The sequence below is a fragment of the Oncorhynchus tshawytscha genome, linkage group LG16, assembly GCF_018296145.1.
Source record: "Oncorhynchus tshawytscha isolate Ot180627B linkage group LG16, Otsh_v2.0, whole genome shotgun sequence".
Classification (NCBI taxonomy): Eukaryota; Metazoa; Chordata; class Actinopteri; order Salmoniformes; family Salmonidae; genus Oncorhynchus; species Oncorhynchus tshawytscha.
In genome coordinates, this window is record NC_056444.1 from 47,692,464 (window position 1) to 47,711,832 (window position 19,369).

The window sequence follows — 19,369 nt, forward strand, 5'->3', positions numbered from 1 at the left end:
ATAGCCCTTCTTACATCAGCTGATATCTCAAAGTACTGTACAGAAACCCAGCCTAAAACCCCAACAGCAAGCAATGCAGGTGTAGAAGCCCGGTGGCTAGGAAAAACTCCCTAGAAAGGCCAAAACCTAGGAAGAAACCTAGAGAGGAACCAGGCTATAAGGGGTGGCCAGTCCTCTTCTGGCTGTGCCGGGTGGAGATTATAACAGAACATGGCCAAGATGTTCAAATGTTCATAAATGACCAGCATGGTCAAATAATAATAATCACAGTAGTTGTCGAGGGTGCAGCAAGTCAGCACCTCAGGAGTAAATGTCAGTTGGCTTTTCATAGACGATCATTAAGAGTATCTCTACCGCTCCTGCTGTCTCTAGAGAGTTGAAAACAGCAGGTCTGGGACAGGTAGCACGTCCGGTGAACAGGTCAGGGTTCCATAGCCGCAGGCAGAACAGTTGAAACTGGAGCAGCAGCATGGCCAGGTGTACTGGGGACAGCAAGGAGTCATCATGCCAGGTAGTCCTGAGGCATGGTCCTAGGGCTCAGGTCCTCCGAGTGAGAAAGAAAGAGAGAAAATTAGAGAGAACATACTTAAATTCACACAGGACACCGGATAAGACAGGAGAAGTACTCCATATATAACAAACTGACCCTAGCCCCCCGACACAAACTACTGCAGCATAAATACTGGAGGCTGAGACAGGAGGGGTCAGGAAACACTGTGGCCCCATCCGATGATACCCCCGGACAGGGCCAAACAGGAATTCTCACTACTGTCTACTCCTGGTTTCTCCTTCATTGGCTTCTAGAGATGGTGAAGAGGCTAGAATGGATGAAAAGCTTGCAGATGATACTAAAGACAAAAATGAGAGGAACCATTTCTGTCAGAGATAGAAAAGTCCCCTTTTTGCAATAATTTCACCAATCAGTGATAGCCAAATCATGAGCTATTGTGTTCTTAATGAATGATCACAGTCATGGTCGAATTGCCATGTTTCTACAACTACAGTACAAAGCCCATATGTCGACGGATATGTGGTCAGTATAATGCAACTAACCTTTGATGTTCAACTTGTCCTGCATCTCCCTCTCCAGCGCTTCCTTGTCGAACATTGGATTTGCAGAATCAAAGTCAAAGTCCGACTCAAACTTGAGGGTGAAGGGCTTCGAGCCCTCCACAAGGAGCTTGGCCTACGGGCTCCTACAGGACAAAATGGAAAGAGTTTGATAAGTCCTTCCTTCTAGGTATGAGAAATTCTACATCAAAGGGTTAATACTACAAATGAAGGGTGCCAATTTGGTTTCCTCTATATCAAATTTCAGCCAGACCAACTAGCCAGCCTAAGCCACCTGCACACCTGACACCTACCAGTCTAGTCAATAACTCAACTCTCCCAATACAATTTCCTTCCCAGTTCCCACCTTACATTTTTTTTATTTCTAAGGGAAAGTTTTGGAAGCAAACACCTCATACATTAACTATAACGTTTCAGGTAAGACCCAAATGCAGTCTGCATTTCAAGAACGAGGGAGCACTGGGAGAGAAAGGCCCGGCAGGTTCTGCAATCTCCATCGTAGTGCTTCGGGGGAGGTAAGCGGGGTCCCCAGGAAACCCGGGTGAAGGCGCTGCTACCAGCCGAGTTACTGAGGGGCTGGGATGTTACCGCCGTGGTAGACTGCTTGGTAGGCAACTCACGGAATTGCTCCCACAATGCGTCCAATGCTAGGTTCATGATGTTCGGCCACGTCCTGGATCCCTTCCACCAGACCGCGGAAGCAACTCCTCGTGTCTACTAATGATGGCTCCTTGGGAGGAGATGGCGTTGTGGAGCTGGTCCAAGTCTGCTGGGTCAGTCATGGCCGGTTCATACTATCACATTTCAGGTAAAACCCAAATGCAACTGTGTTGAAGTAACAATGTGTATTACAGCAACAGGGATGCTGTTACATATTACAGCATCCTTGCTGTAAATTTATAGCAGGGAGGCTGTAATATGTTTTACAGTAAGGAAAATCATGCTGTAAACTATATTACAGCATCACTGCTGTGAAGCAAAATTGCAGTACTAAACTGGCAACTGTGTTGCAGTAATATACAATTAATTTACAGTACCAAGCAGCATTGCAGGTTGTCTTTAAAATACAGCTCACTGAAATGTAATATTGTAAGAAAAACAATGCGTTTACAAATATATATATTTATTCATAACATGAATTTCACATGAATTGCACTTGAACCACAAAGAACAAAATTTGAAAAGAGCAACATTACAACTCCAGATAGTAGGGGAGAGAGAGACAGAGAGAGATACAGTGATAAGAACATTGACAAATACAGGCCAATAATGTACATCACCATAGGTCAGAATAGGTCATTCTTGAAAATACAGGATTGTGTAAGAAATAAATAACATCTAAACAGATCAATGAAAAATAGGAAAACAACAGTTGAACAGTGAGAAAAAAACTATAACAAGAACTGCTTGCCTGCCTGTGTTTGAGAGAGAAACAAGAGAGAGAATGAGATCGAGAGAGAAAGGGGCTGAGAGAGAAGGATGGATAGAGAGGAGCGAGCAGGGCTAGACTGGAGCCAGAGTAGCACGCTACTGCAAGCCAACACAGGCTCCGGGATGGCGCAAGCAGATCATTTGCTGACCCAACCCGCATGGCAGGATTTCTGAGAGAATGAGAGATGCAAACAAGTCTCGAATAAATCTCGGTGGCATGCAGACCATCACCCCAATCTTTGAAACTCTGATCCTCCTTAGCTCTGATACGTCAACAAGGACAAACATGGACATAGAAAGAATAGAGAGAGATTGCTATTACTATCACTACTACTACTATTGCTATCACTACTACTACTATTACTATCACTACTACTACTATTACTATCACTACTATTACTATCACTACTACTACTATTACTATCACTACTACTACTATCACTACTACTACTATTGCTATCACTACTACTACTATTGCTATCACTACTACTACTATTACTATCACTACTACTACTATTACTATCACTACTACTACTATTACTATCACTACTACTACTATTACTATCACTACTACTACTATTACTCGCTGGGTAAAAAGGAAGATGACAACTGACAAATAAAGTTTGTGGTCATCAGGTGTGTGTATTTATGTACTTACATGTTGCAGTTTTTCCACTCAAACACCTTCAGGTCTGCGAGAAAGCGTGTAACGTAGGGGTCAATTGGCAATGGCTTCCTCTGAACGACCTTTCCAATGATGCGGCTCACTCCTGCTTTCGCTGTGCATTTGGTTCCTTCAGGGTTTATTCGAACCAGGAACCTGCACAACCCAACATAGAATATATTAAATCAGTTGAGACATTGAATAAAATAACACTCCTTGAAGTAGGAGTGCTTGCTCTCAAACCTCGGTGTCCACAAACGAATGAGTCGCTCAAATTGCAGGATGAGTTCGGGGTAATGTAACAAGTAGTGATGCTTTGGTGCAAGGGCACTCCACCCCACAAGCAAAACTATAGTTCGCCACATTTCAATGTTTTTTTTTTACATGATTAACGAATGCTTTAATATTTAGGAAACAGAAATTGCAGGATTTACACCCATACATTCCCAATAAAGCTACTTCCAGCTAACAGCCAGCCTGCAATATGAAAATTACACTACCCCCAGCCATAAAATTGCATGCACACACCAAAAGAGCTATCAAGCTATACATTACCATGCAACTCATGCCAACCACACAATCAATTATTCTTTTTATTACAGACTACAAGGCTAAATAAAATATCAGTCTGTGCTTGATGTTTCAAAAACCATTAATTTAAACGTTGCCTAATGAATGGTTGGATAAGGATCACTTCTGAAAGATTAGCAAAAGCACGAGGAAAATTCAACTCACGCGGGAAAATGCCACGACCATCGCCCTGAGTAATGCATCAAGCTAACCACACAATCTGAAGAAAATAAAAGATAACTTTTAATATCCTGCAGGGTAAAATATCAGTCCGTGCCTGTTGTTGCTGAATTAATTAATTTAATGGACTAATAAGGATAACAAAAGCACAGGGGGAATATTCCACCAGACTTTTGACTAAAGCACACAAACCCCGGGACTGAATAGAGCTAACGTTAACCAGAGATATTTAGAGAAAGGTGTCCAATGGAGTTCGCCATCTCTGAGCTATAGCTAACGTTAGCAAGCACCATTCCCCTTTCACCTGAGAGCTTCCAATCATCTCATTCCTACTACAGAATCACCCAAAAAGTACACATCCCAAGGCAAAATGTCAGTCCGTGCCTGCTGACAAACTAAAGGTGTATTCGACATAGCTAAACTCTCGCTCCCTCCCTAGACAAACTGTATTTTTGTCCGGTGGAGTCTAGGACCACTTTGCCACTAATACCATAGCGTTAGCACATGGCACCCATGTCATACACCCACCGGTTAAGTAGCCTATCCAGAGAAACACACACATTCTGCACGTTGTTAATACTAAAATGATTTGCTGTATAGCTACAATATCACTGATTATTTTACCAGCAAGAAAGATCAACGCAACAGACCGACATGTCAACCTGGCTATACTGTTAGCTAACACAATCCAAACAAGCTAACATTAGTTCTAATTTTCAGAGTAAATAACTCGAAAAGCTAGAAAAGCTTAACCAAGTTGGATTCAGACATCACATCTTTCCACCACCACATGTCTATATACTCCAATTTAGACACTCCTCCTTCTCTCCAATTCTTACATATTTTATGGTCCGACAGGAAGACGAAGTGATAGGATAATAAACAATTGTTTCTCCCTTAAGGGAAACTGACCTGACCTCAACCCCCTTGAGGCCCAATCTGAAGATCTCCATCCGTCTCCCCTAACACATTCCACAGCCATCCGTCTCCTACAGATATTATTAACTTCTGATGTGAAAACCAGTCTTTTTCACTCCTTTATATACTATGCTTCTGAGTATAACAATGTTCAAAGTTTCACCCCGAATCCAACACTAGTTAGTAGTTTAGTTAAGAAAACCTGCGGTGGGTATATAGAAGTACATAGTATATGGAATTAGTACATACCTAGTAGCTGCTCAAACATATTTAGGCGACTTTTCCACGAATATACAAAATAAAATAGTTTGAGTAAAACAGAAAGCTTATTTTTTCACGAGTCTTCCCTCACAGACCGTTTGGCGGGGAGCATCCCATTAGTGGAAATCAAGTCTGTTCTCAGCGTAGGCCTGGTTGTAGATAGGTTCGAGTCGCGTCGGGGACATTGTTCGAATTTTATCTTTACCTAATTATCCTAACCTGCTGCGTTAATTCTTGTAACCTGCTAAGAAAAGCAACTTCTGATAGTCAAAATGGCAGACCTGCCCTGAGAACAGTCTTGGTTTCAACTATGAGATACAGCTCTCTTTCTCTCTCTCTCGCACACACACCACAGACGATTGGCGCCACCAACTACAGCAGGGTACTACTGTAAAGAAATGTAGTAAGTTAGAGTAATGTTTACAGGAGGCTTACAATTACAGTTAATAACAGTATTTTTCAGCATTTTACCAATAATGCAGTGCAATCTAGATCTACATTTAAGGTATTTTACTGTGTACTCTACAGTGTTTTACTGTTGAAAATGACAGAAAAGTCTTACAGTGTAGCTTTAAGCTTAAACTGCTGTCCTGAAGCTACCTTAGGTCTACCCATCAAGTCAAGATGGAACTTTATTTAATTGACTAATATTGTTAATATACTGAAAAATTCACCAGAGCTCCGTAGACTGGTCTTCCCTGGATGTCTGACCCTGCTGGGACCCCTGTCACCATCTGATCCTGCTAAGAAATGATGAGCAGTGTTGTGTACTAACTATGCACTAGAGGGTTGCATTCCCCCAGGATGCCTGCAGGTCCCTGCAGGTCCCAACAGAGATCATTGCGGAGCGGTCTGCATTGTTCATGCTGCATTCGGTCAGACAACTTTGTAATGAAAATATTTTTGTTGTCCCACAGATTATTTGGAAATGGTACTCTCTCTGCTTTGTATGAGTTAGCCTACCCACTGTATTAAAATCACATATTTTCCGCATTATTCACACTCAGAAATAGCCTACCTCTCCTAGTTGGGTGTGAGAGTTCAAGTGCACCTAGTATGTGTGGCCTCATTGAAATAGAGTAGGCTACATTTCCGGTGTATTCGCAAAGTATTCAGACCACTTGACTTTTCCACATTTTGTTACATTATACAGCATTATTCTAGAATTGATTTAAATAGTTTCCCCTCATCAATCTACACACAGTAACCCATAATGACAAAGTAAAAGGCTAGGGCTGACCTGGCTATGGTAGCTACTAGCTAGTGTAGCTAATTAATTCACATCTCTGTAGCATTGAAGGTCCCCAAGCTTGTAACCACCAGGGCTCTTCCTAGAGCTGGCCGCCCGGCCAAACTGAGCAATTAGGGAGGTGACCAAGAAACCGATGGTCAACTCTGACAGAGCTCCAGAGTTCCTCTGTGGAGATGGGAGAACCTTCCAGGAGGACAACCATGTCTGCAGCACTCCACCAATCAGGACTTTATGGTAGAGTGACCAGACGGAAGCCACTCCTCAGTAAGAGGCACATGACAGCTCACTTGGAGTTTGCCAAAAGGCACCTAAAATACTCTCAGACCATGAGAAACAAGATTCTCTTGTCCTGGCACCATCCCTACGGGGAAGCATGGTGGTGGAAGCGTCACGCTGTGGGGATGTTTTTCAGCGGCACGGACTGGGAGATTAGTCAGGATTGAGGGAAAGATAAACGGAGGAAAGTACAGAGAGATCCTTGATGAAAACCTGCTCCAGAGCACTCAGGACCTCAGACTGGGGTGAAGGTTCAACTTCCAACAGGACAACGACTCTAAGCACACAGCCACGACAAACAGGAGTGGCTTCGGGACAAGTCTCTGAATGGCCTTGAGTGGCCTAGCCAGAGCCTGGACTTGAACCCGATCTAACATCTCTGGAGAGACCTGAAAATAGCTGTGCAGCAACACTCACCATCCAACCTGACAGAGCTTGAGAGGATCTGCATAAAAGAATAGGAGAAACTCCCCAAATACAGGTGTGCCAAGCTTGTAGCGTCATACCCAAGAAGACTCGAGGCTGTAATCGCTGCCAAAGGTGCTTCAACAAAGTTGTCACCTGTCATCTGTTTCACCTGTCTTTGTGCATTTCCCCACTCCCTCCAGGGGTCATCCATCTTCCTGTTATCCCCTGTGTATTCTCTGTTTGTCTGTTGCAGGTTTGTCTTGTCTTGTCAGGTCTCACCAGCATTCTCTCCCACCTTCCTGTTTGTCTCGTTCTGTTCTCTCCCGGTTCTGACCATTCTGCCTGCCCTGACCTCGAGCCTGCCTGCCATCCCGTACCTGCCTGCCTCTCATCTGATTACAAACTTCTGCCTGCCCTGACCCAGAGCCTGCCTGACGTCCTGTACCTGCCTGACTCTGACCTGATCACGAACCTCTGCCTGGCCTCGACCTGCCCTTTGCCTGCCGCGTATTTCTAATAAATCATCTGACAACTGTTACCATCCGCCTCCTGTGTCTGCATCTGGGTCATATCATATCCTGACATTGAACTTCATTGTGAAACGTGTTGCCTAAACCTATGATGGCACTGCTGTAATGGAATCTATCTGCTATTTGTATTTACAGCTAAGTCCCCTGCTGTTCCCTGATTAAGACGGGATGACCACTTCATTCCAATACCATTGTCAACTCTCTCCTGACATGAACTGAAGCCACATCTCTTGTGCCCATTCCAATGGCACATTGATTTTTTCCTCTCCAAGCACAGTGAGAGGACCTGTAAAGTTTCTCTCATTACTGTATATAGAGTCAATCACATAAACAAACACAATCACATTATTACACGTCAACGATTTTACTCCTTGCTCAGACTAACTCTTTTGCAGTCATAGGAGCATGAAATCAGCAGAAGGCAAGGCAAGTTGATGTGCTCAGAGTGTAGATTTATTTACAGGTCTTGGTGATCCAATGGTGAAAGCATCATATCATACAAAACATACAAGTAGATTGACCAAATATACACGGGCAACAGCCCAAAAGAAATAGCCTCTGTATCAGGCTTAACCTGTCCTATCTGAGAAACCAAATCGAATCAGTCTAACAGGAGCTCAAACAAGTAGGCCTACATAATAAGCACTTGGCGCCCAGGACCATTACCCAATTGACAATTACAACCAATAAACTGGCTCTACGATGTAAAATGCCATTTCCACATCCATTGTTACATTGGTACAATTGTATCAATGATTATTAATAAAATTCCAACACCATGCATACATTATCTTATTCAACGTTCTGACTCCAAAGCTTGGAGAGCTGGCCACGTAGCCTATTTCTATGCGCACTAATAGGCCACGTAGACCGTTTCTATGCGCACTAATAGACCACGTAGCCCGTTTCTATGCAGCAGCCTTATACTTGTTCATATGAATTATATTTAGACTAGACTAACAGGGGACAACAGAGACAACCACTGATAGGCAATAGAACTCACAGGGGTGAGCTTGCTTTATGCATGTTTGCATCATGCAGGCCTATGCAACTGTAGGCCTAATTAAAAATGAAATCACAGTCTATTCCATCACTATTTTGTTGATTCATTCCAGCTAATACTTTTGGATTTTCTAAAGGTATAGCCAGCCCAAGTTAGATTATCAACCAAATGTAATCACATTGACATTTTCTCCTGACAAACAAATGGACAATAAATACTGTACATAACGTTACCAATTTGTTTACTCTGACCAGATGGACAGGGAGCGTAGCCTGTATGCAGCTGCTAACACACACACACACACACACACACACACACACACACACACACACACACACACACACCTCTCTCCCCTTCTTGGCTTCCATGGCAACCCCCACAGGAACCTTTCCCCAATAGAATCTTTCCCCCTTGGGAACCACACCTGTTGGCATTCTCACAAACAATTGCAACATTGTTTCAATAATATATAGAACTTTTCTCAGCTCTGGTATGTAAAAGCATTTTTGAGGCCTTGCTCACAATTCAATCTGTGGCAGCTCAATGACCAAACGGTATACTGTATGTGAGGTTCTTCATCATATCTTTGATCATGACACTGGTGAGGAGGAGAGTCCTTGTTAAACTTTGACATTAAGTTGTCTGTAATAAATCATGTCTAATCTGAGTATTTGTTATTGTCAAAATAATCCATACATTGTTTTTTTAAACTCAAAAACGAGTTGCATGAGCTCAGGTCAATGAGGCCTACAGGCCATAAATAGCAAATAGACGTTCGAAACTTGTAATGTTCACAGGAACTGAAGTTGATAAAAAGATCTAACACAACATTAGGTGATAATATATGTATTATTATGGATTTTTAATCAGCTATAATAGGGTGGTCATTTTGGACCGGGAACACAGAATTAATTAACATGAAACGAACACAACAGGAGGGTTAAGATAGCTAAATTATCCTTGGCATGACTAATTGATTTAGAATTTTAGGACCCCTGTAAGTAGGCTATCAAAACAATTTACAAACATTTTATTTGATGAAATATTGAAGTCAGCCTCACTCCTATTAGACCATAGAAACGCATTTAATAACAAATTAATACATGGAGAAACAGATATTTTTCAGATATATACTGTACATTTAAATAGCCAAACTGTTTTGAAGTGTCTGTCCACTTCATTTTGAACACTTTTACAACACGGAAGCCGGACACAGAAACTATGGATACAACGTCCTCCTTCATATGCGTGCCACTAGAAAATCATTAGCATGTTACTATTAGCTGATACACCATTACAAAATACATCATATTACTTACCTACTAAGGTGCCTGGACCTTGTAGGCTAAACTGCCAAGAAGAAAAAAACATAGCCTAACTGATCCAAATGGTTGCTCAATCAGGTAGGCAAGATGCAGTTATTTAGTCCCAACAGTAGAGCGGTCTTTTCAGCACCATGGAGTGAATCCTTACCACTGCTACACCTGGCTCTCAGTGGAGCTTTGTCTGGCAGCGAAACAGTTCATCCAGCCTAATTTACTTTCTTTAAAAAAAAACATAGCTGATATAGCTGACTTACTTAAACAAATGTGGTTTCTACTGACAATTGATATGTACAAACTATGAAATAAGGGGACGAGGAGTGGATAAAAGGCAATCCGTCATTTCGATTAAGACTAAGGACGGACATAGTCAATATCCCTATTTGTTCAGCACTTTTGAAATGTACAGTGACAGAATTCAGGACCAAATTATTAGGGTGAGGCTCATGGGCTACTAATAGGTTACTTCACAACATACACTTCGTATTACTTTCTTAGCTACAGTATACATATCTCGCTGGCATATTACATCATTTATGCAGCAGCATACATGCCATTTTTGGACTCTTGGAACCTTGTTGAGCTCACTTGAACAAGAAGGTGGCACAGCAGTCCTTGTGGGGAAATTTTGTCATCAAACTTTGTCATCAAAGTCTGGCATTCTCTGGATTTATGGTGCTTTCAAGACAACTAGGAACTCGGAAAAAAACAGGGCCAAATCATGATGTCAGTGATCTTCAGGTTGGACCTCTAGAAAGAGGCCAGAGTTCCTGACTTACAATTCCGAGTTGGATGACCGTTCAAAATTTGTTTTCCCAGGCGGAGCTCAAGTTCCCAGTTGTCTTGAACTCACTGAAGTCTGAGATTTCCTAGTTCATAGTTTCCAATTGTTCTTAACGCAGCAGAAGTCATGCTGGATTGACAGCATGCCCAATGTTTTCAACCTCTGGCCCATGGTGTTAAATGTTAATCCTTTTAAGCTTGGAAAATTAGACCCTTAAACCCAGACTTGGACCACAAACCCACTCCACAGAATAGCAAGCTAGTGATTGCTTTGCAATGCTTGCAGTGAGACACTGATTATTTTCAAACAACTCATTGTTGAATTTTGTATTTCCAACTTCCAATGTTTATGTCCAATGGCCGATCAGCACCAATAGGTTTTACCTATAATTTCTCTTCATATGACAAGGATTGAAAAGGATTTGCCAGTAGTTTGTCGACAGGATTCATGATGATGACTGCTTGTCCAGCTTGCTAGCTAAGATTTTGAAAGTAGGATGTTGACACAATCAGTCCAATCAAAGCAACGGTAGATACAACGTGATTTGACATAATTTTATCCGTGGCCAATGGCCTTGAGCCTTCTTGGATGGGCACTTCTAATGTAATTCTATGGCAGCACCCAAGGGGCTTGAATTTTCGAGCTCTTCCAATAGATTTTGCATTGACATAGTGTCCCCATGAGTGACAGAACACTGAGCCAATCACGACACAACTAGAGAACATTACCAAACCCTACTACACTATATTTTCCACTGGCTGCCACACCAACACAGAAAGCAAGGCTGAAACACCTGCATTTTTGAGCTGCCTTACTCAAGACAGAAAAAAAGAGACCATCTTTGATTGTGGCTTTATTTACATTGTTTGCTAAATGAAATGTGACACGTATTAATGCCAAAATAACAAGCAAAACAGGCAACAACAAACACAAAAAAGTTTGTGTTTGTACAATCATATCAACGCGGACCTATACTGAGCCCTCTACATTGTTACACAATTTTAGAGGCGCACTGTGTTGTGGTACAGAGCTCTATTTGGCCTCTGCCTGCCTCTGGAGGCTTCGCAATTGCATCACACCATCCAAATGGCTCCTCCGACCACATTTCAGATCAAGCATTAATTGGTTCGTAGGCAGCATGCACTGGGATGTGTTGATCAGTTGATTGACAGGTGTAGGACTGTAGAACGATAAACTTTCCTCTAATGTGGATGCTCAACAACGTTATGTAGGCTACAGTTTGTCATTATAGTTGGCCTTAACTGTGACACAACACAACTAACGTTATTATGACAACAGAATTAGCCTACTTGTAAGTCTAGCTAATGTTAGCGAACTTGAATGAAATAAATATACAATTACATTTATACACTTACATTTAAAGCCTACTTGTTTACTTGACTTTTACACTCTGTAAATTGACTCTGAAATAATTGACTCTGCCAAGTTTGCCACCAGTGCGCTGCAGTAGGGAGGTAATGTGGAAGTCGAATCATCACTACAGTTGTTTGGCTGTGCCCATAGAAACGCTTGAAAATGAGGTGGATATGTGATAGACATAAGTAAGCTGTCAGAGTTTACTAGGAGTGGTGGGTTGTAGTCAGGCGCAGAGAGCAGAGGGTTGGTAAATTGTAAATGATTCTCTGGCACAAAACGGTCACGCAGGGCGCATAAAACAGACCAGCCCAAACACAGGACCAAACACTCTGGAGAAAACAAACATGACAACACATCTACAACCAACAGAGTAACAATCCTGTACCTTATAGCGCCTTATGTGGTAGAGAGGGAGAAAGTCAGAAAAATAAATTAGTAAAAACATATGACCAACAGGGAGCTTTGGGTGAGTCTGGTGCTGACTCACCTTGTATGAACGAGTAGTGCTCTGCCTGCCATCCCGACTCCCAGACAAGCTCCTCCAGCACCGATCAGCAGTGTATCCTCTACGACCACACCTGGTGCAGGAGGAGCCTCCTCCTCCGGTCCCCCTCGATGTGGCCCCCACTAACTCCGTGGGGGTAGGTGCGGGAGGGCCTGGAGGTGGAACCAACAGGGCCTGTTCTGGACGCCCGCGGAAAGCCAGCAGATTGTCCAGTCGGATGGAGGTCCTTCAGGGTCCTGTCGTTCCACCCCGCCCCAAGGTCTGTAACTCCAGTGCAAAGTCCTGCACGCTCCTCGTCTACTGTCGCAGGTGAAACAGCCGTTCACCCGCCGCTCGGCCCTCCGGTGGGTGGTCGAACACGGCCCGGAACCGGCTGGTGAACTCGGGGTAGTGATCCCTCGCCGAGTCTGTGCCATTCCACACTGCGTTGGCCCACTCCAGGGCTCGACCCGTCAGACAGGAGACGAGGACGCTCACGCTCTCCTCCCCCGAGGAAGTTGGACGAACTGTAGCCAGGTACAACTCCAACTGTAGCAGGAACCCCTAGCACCCAGCCGCCGTTCCATCGTACTCCCTGGGGAGAGCCAGACGCAGGGCACCGGATCCGGACGCCGGAGGAGGGGTAGGTGGTGCTGGGGGAAGAGGAGCTGGAGGTGAGGTAGGGGAGCCACTCCTCTCCCATCGGTCCATCCTCTCCATCATCTGGTCCATTGCCAACCCAATCCCGTGGAGAATGGCCGTATGATGAAGGACTCGCTCCTCCATCGATGGGAGAGGAGGTGCGGCTGCTCCTCCTGACTCCATTCAAATGGTGCGGGATTCTGTCAGAGTTTACTAGGAGTGGTGGGTTGGAGTCAGGCGCAGAGAGCAGAGGGTTCGGTAATTTATTATCCGGCACAAAACGGTCACGCCAAAATACAGGGCGCATAAAAAAAGACCAGCCCAAACACAGGACCAAACAGTCCGGAGAAAACAAACACGACAACACATCTACAACCAACAGAGTAACAATCCCACACAAACCTAGGTGGACCTAACATACTTAAATAGACATAAATCAAGAAACGAAACAGGGAAGAGGTGCAACCAATAAGACAAAACGAAATGGAAAAAGGGATCAGTGGCGGCTAGTAGACCGGCGACGACGACCGCCGAGCGCCGCCCGAACAGGCAGGGGAGCAACCTTCGGTGGGAGTTGTGACATAATCTCAGAAGAATAAATTATCTTGAAATTACCCGTACCTTACCTTTTATGTTGAAATGCCCAATTCACCTCTGTTGTTTTTTTCCTGTCCCAGTACTGGGTTACCTTCAGACAAGTCTTCTGATACTAGTAGGCCTATTTGTGTTTCTATTTATTATGGATTCCCATTAGCTGATGCCAAGTCAGCAGCTACTCTTCCTGGGGACTAGCAAAATGTAGGTACTGTAGTTATATAAAAAAATGTAAACATTACAATACATGTCACAACACATTAAGTGTATGCCCTCAGCCCACTACTCTACTATCACATATGTACTGTATAACACAAAATCCATGTGCACGTGTGTATAGTGAATATGTTATGTCTCAGCCTCCAGTATCTATGCTGCAATAGTCTATGTGCCAGGAGAGCTAGGGTCCGTCTGTTATATATAGTGTAAATCTCCTGTCTTATCTGGTGTCCTGTGTAAATGTCAGTATGCTCCCTTTAATTCTCTCACTCTCCTTCCCCTCCCCTCCCTGCTTGTGGCTATGGAACCCTGACCTGTTCACTGGAAGTGCTACCTTGTCCCGGACCTGCTGTTTTCGACTTGCTCTCCCTCCCTCTCTCCCTACCGCACCTGCTGTCTTGACCACTGAATGTTCGGCTGTGAAAAGCTATCTGACATTTACTCCTGAGGTACTGACCTGTTGCACCCTCTACAATCACTGTGATTATTATTTGACCCTGCTGGTCATCTATGAATGTTTGAATATCTTGAAGAACAATCTGGCCTTAATGGCCATGTAATCTAATAATCTCCACCTGGCACAGCTAGAAGAGGAGTGGCCACACCTCAGAGCATGGTTCCTCTCTAGGTCTCTTCTAGAGGTCGACCAATTATGATTTTTCAACGCCGATATGGATTATTGGAGGACCAAAAAAAGCCGATACCGATTATTCGGCCGATTTTCTACAAATGTATTTGTAATAATGACAATTACAACAATGCTGAATGAACACTTTTGTTTTACCTTAATATAATACATCAATAAAATCAGTTTAGCCTCAAATAAATAGTGAAATATGTTCAATTTGGTTTAAATAATGCAAAAACAAAGTGTTGGAGAAGAAAGTAAAAGTGCAATATGTGCCATGTAAAAAATCTAACGTTTCAGTTCCTTGCTCAGAACATGAGAACATATGAAAGCTGGTGGTTCCTTTTAACATGAGTCTTCAATATTCCCAGGTAAGAAGTTTTAGGTTGTAGTTATTATAGGAATTATAGGACTATTTCTCTCTATACCATTTGTATTTCATATACCTCTGACTATTGGATGTTCTTATAGGCACTTTAGTATTGCCAGTGTAACAGTATATCTTCCGTCCCTCTCCTCACCCCTACCTGGGCTTGAACAAGGAACACATCGACAACAGCCACCCTCGAAGCATCCTTACCCATCACTCCACAAAAGCCACGGCCCTTGCAGAGCAGGGGAACAACTACTCCAAGTCTCAGAGCGAGTGATGTCACCGATTGAAACGCTATTAGCGTGCACCCCGCTAACTAGCTAGCCATTTCACATCGGTTACACCAGCCTAATCTCGGGAGTTGATAGGCTTGAAGTCATAAACAGCTCTATGCTTGAAGCATTGCGAAAAGCTGCTGGCAAATGCACGGAAGTGCTGTTTGAATGAATGCTTACGAGCCTGCTGCTGCCTACCATCGCTCAGTCAGACTGCTCTATCAAACATCAAATCATAGACTTAATTATAACATAATAACACACAGAAATACGAGCCTTTGCAGTTAGCAGGCAATATGAACTAAATAGGTTTAAAAATATATACTTGTGTATTGATTTTAAAGAAAGGCATTGATGTTTATGGTTAGGTTTGGTGCAACGACAGTGCTAAATTATCACCCGTTTGGCGAAGTAGGCTGTGATATCGATAAGAAATGAACAGGCACCGCATCGATTATATGAAACGCAGGACACACTAGATAAACTAGTAATATCAACCATGTGTAGTTAACTAGTGATTATGTTAAGATTGATTGTTTTTTATAAGATGAGTTTAATGCTAGCGAGCAACTTACCTTGGCTTCTTGCTGCTCTCGTGTAACAGGTAGTCAGCCTGCCATGCAGGCTCCCCATGGAGTGCAATGTAAGGCAGGTGGTTAGAGCGTTGGACTAGTAACCGGAAGGTTGCAAAAATGAATCCCCAAGCTGACAAGGTAAAAAGTAATTCTGCCCCTGAACAAGGCAGTTAACCCACCGTTCCTAGGCCTTCATTCAAAATAAGAATGTGTTCTTAACTGACTTGCCTAGTTAAATAAAGGTGTAAAAAAATATATAAATAAAATAAAAAAATTGTCCCAATACCGATTTCCGATTGTTATGAAAACTTGAAATCGGCCCTAATTAATCGGTCTTTCCGATTAATCGGTCAAACTCTAGTTTCTTCCTAGGTTCCTGCCTTTCTAGGGAGTTTTTCCTAGCCACAGGGCTTTATAAATACATTTGATTTGATGCATGTGTCTGTGCCTGTGTGTGTCTCACATTCCCTGCTGTTTGAGAAGGTGTGTTTTTTCTGTTTTTTTATTTTATCTGATCATGCTTGCATGAGTTTCCTCTCTGGGATAGGTGGGACGCTTTTGTCCCACCTGGCCAAAAGCCAGGGAAAATGCAGAGCGCCAAATTCAAATAAATTACTATAAAAATCAAACTTTCATTAAATCACACATGAAAGATAGCAAATTAAAGCTACACTCGTTGTGAATCCAGCCAACATGTCAGATTTCAAAAAGGCTTTTCGGCGAAAGCAAAATATGGTATTATCTGATGATAGCACAACAGTAAACAATGAGAGAGAAGCATATTTCAATCATGTAGGCGCAACACAAAACGCAGAAATAAAATATAATTCAACACTTACCTTTAATGAGCTTCTTTTGTTGGCACTCCAATATGTCCCATAAACATCACAAATGGTCCTTTTGTTCGATTAATTCCGGCGATACATACCCAAAATGTCAATTTATTTGGCGCGTTTGATCCAGAAAAACACTGGTTCCATCTTGACCAACATCACTACAAAATATCTCAAAAGTTACCTGTAAACAAACTACTTTTGTAATTCAACTTTAGGTATTTTTAAACGTAAATAATCGATCAAATTAAAGACGGGATGATCTGTGTTCAATTACAAAAAGAAAACAAACTGATTCTACTTTTCTGGTCACGCGCCTCTCTCAAACAATCCACTTCAAGTGACTCTCATTCAAGATGGCTGTACTTCATTACACAAAGAAACAACCTCAACCAATTTCTAAAGACTGGTGACATCCAGTTGAAGCGGTAGAAACTGCAAGCAAGTCCCTTAGAAATCTGGTTTCCCAATGAAAATTCATTGAAAAGACTGACCTCAAAAACAAACAAAAAATCTGAATGGTTTGTCCTCGGGGGGTTTTGCATGCTACACTCACAGACATGTTTCAAACAGTTTTAGAAACTTGTGTTTTCTATCAAAATCTACTAATAATATGCATATCTTATATTCTGGGGATGGGTAGCAGGCAGTTGAATTTGGGCATGCTATTCATCCAAAAGTGAAAATGCTGCCCCCTATCCCAAAGAAGTTTGTGGAATAGACTGAATGGGTGTCTGAGCTGTGTGCTAGTAGTTTAAACAGACAGCTCTGTGCATTCAACATATCAATAATTCTCACAAACACAAGTAGTGATGAAGTAAATCTCTCCTCTACTAGCCAGGAGAGATTGACATGCATATTATTAATGTTAGCTCTCCGTGTACATTTAAGGGCCAGTCTTGCTGCCCTGTTCTGGGCCACTTGTAATTTTCCTAAGTCCCTCTGTAGCACATGACCACACGACTGGACAGTAGTCCAGGTGCGACAAAACTGGGGCCTGCAGGACCTGACTTGATAGAGTTGATAAGGTAGTTCTACTCTTTAATATGGACAGACCTCTCCCCATCTTAGCTACTGTTGCATCAATATGTTTTTACAGTGAAAGTTTATAATCCAGGGTTACTCCAAGCAGTTTATCCTCCTAAACTTTCTCAATTTACACATTCATTACAAGATTTAGTTGAGGTTTAGTGAATAATTTGTCCCAATTTCTTTTAGAAATATTTTGGACTAAATAATTTCTTGCCACCCATTCTGAAATGGACAGCTCTTTGTTAAGTGTTGCAGTGATTTAACTTGCTGTGTTAGCTGACGTGTAGTGTTGAGTCATCAGTATACATAGACATACAGGCTTTACTCAGAGCCAGTGGCAGGTCGTTCATAAAGATTGAAAAAAGTATGGGGCATAGACAATTGCCCTTGGGAATCAAATCGTATTTGTTACATGCACCAAACACAAGAGGTGTAGACCTTACCGTGAAATGCTTACTTACAAGCCCTTAACCAACAATGCAGTTAAAAAAATAGAGTTAAGAAAATATTTACTAAATAAACAAAACAAAAAAATAATTAAGACAATAAAATAACAATAATGAGGCTGTATTGTTGATAGAATAATTGTTTCACCTCTTCCACACTCACTTTACGGAATTCTAAGTTACTGTCATGGCCGTCGAATGAAGAGGACCAAAGCGCAACGTGGTGAGCGTACATATTCCTTTTTATTAGGATGCTGCCGACAAAAACAATACAAAACAACCATGACGCTTAAGGGCTATGTGCCACAAACAAAGTTAACTACCCACAAACACAGGTGGGACAAAGGGCTGCCAAAGTATGGTTCCCAATCAGAGACAACGATAGACAGCTGTCCCTGATTAAGAACCATACCCGGCCAAAACAAATAAATACACTTAGGCAGCCTTTTTCCCCACCTTAGTTTGTGGGATCTTGTTATTGTGTAGTGCCTGTGAGCACTCCAGTCGTGACGGCTCATTTGCTGTTTATTGTTGGTAAGTTTAATTTGAATAAACATGTGGAACTCTATGCACGCTGCACCTTGGTCCGCTCATTTCAACGAGTCTGACATGATGGCTGTTTAACAGTCTGAAGCTGTTTTTCAATTAGCAGTATCAGTGGGTTTCGTGATGAATGCGCCAACAGATTCAATTAATGATGGAGCCTATTTTGCACAACATTTCATTCATTTTTTTTTTACTATCATTCTTTTATATAATTTATGTGTTTTAATAGTACAGTTTCTTCTTATTTTTGTTTAGTCACATGATTTCTCAATTTACAGTAGATTTGCCATCCGGCTGTGCAGCCAGACTTTTTTGCCATTCCTTCTGCCTCATTGCTCTCAACCATACTATTTTTTTTATTCCTCATCAATCCACCGAGATTTTACAGTTTTTGCAGTCATTTTCTTATTACTAATGCTTATTAGTAACTGGAATAAGCCATTAATTACATCTTAGTAATCACTACAAAACGTATTGTATGACCTCTTATACACTATATTAGGCCCAGCCTTCTTAGATATGGCTAGCATATTATGATCACTACATCAGATGGTTTTGGATACGCATTAGAGTAGATTTCTGCAGCATTAGTAAAGATGTTTTCAATACAATTGGATGAAACATTCTATACTGTTTACTGAAAACCTGAACCAGGTTGTAGGCACTGGTCACACT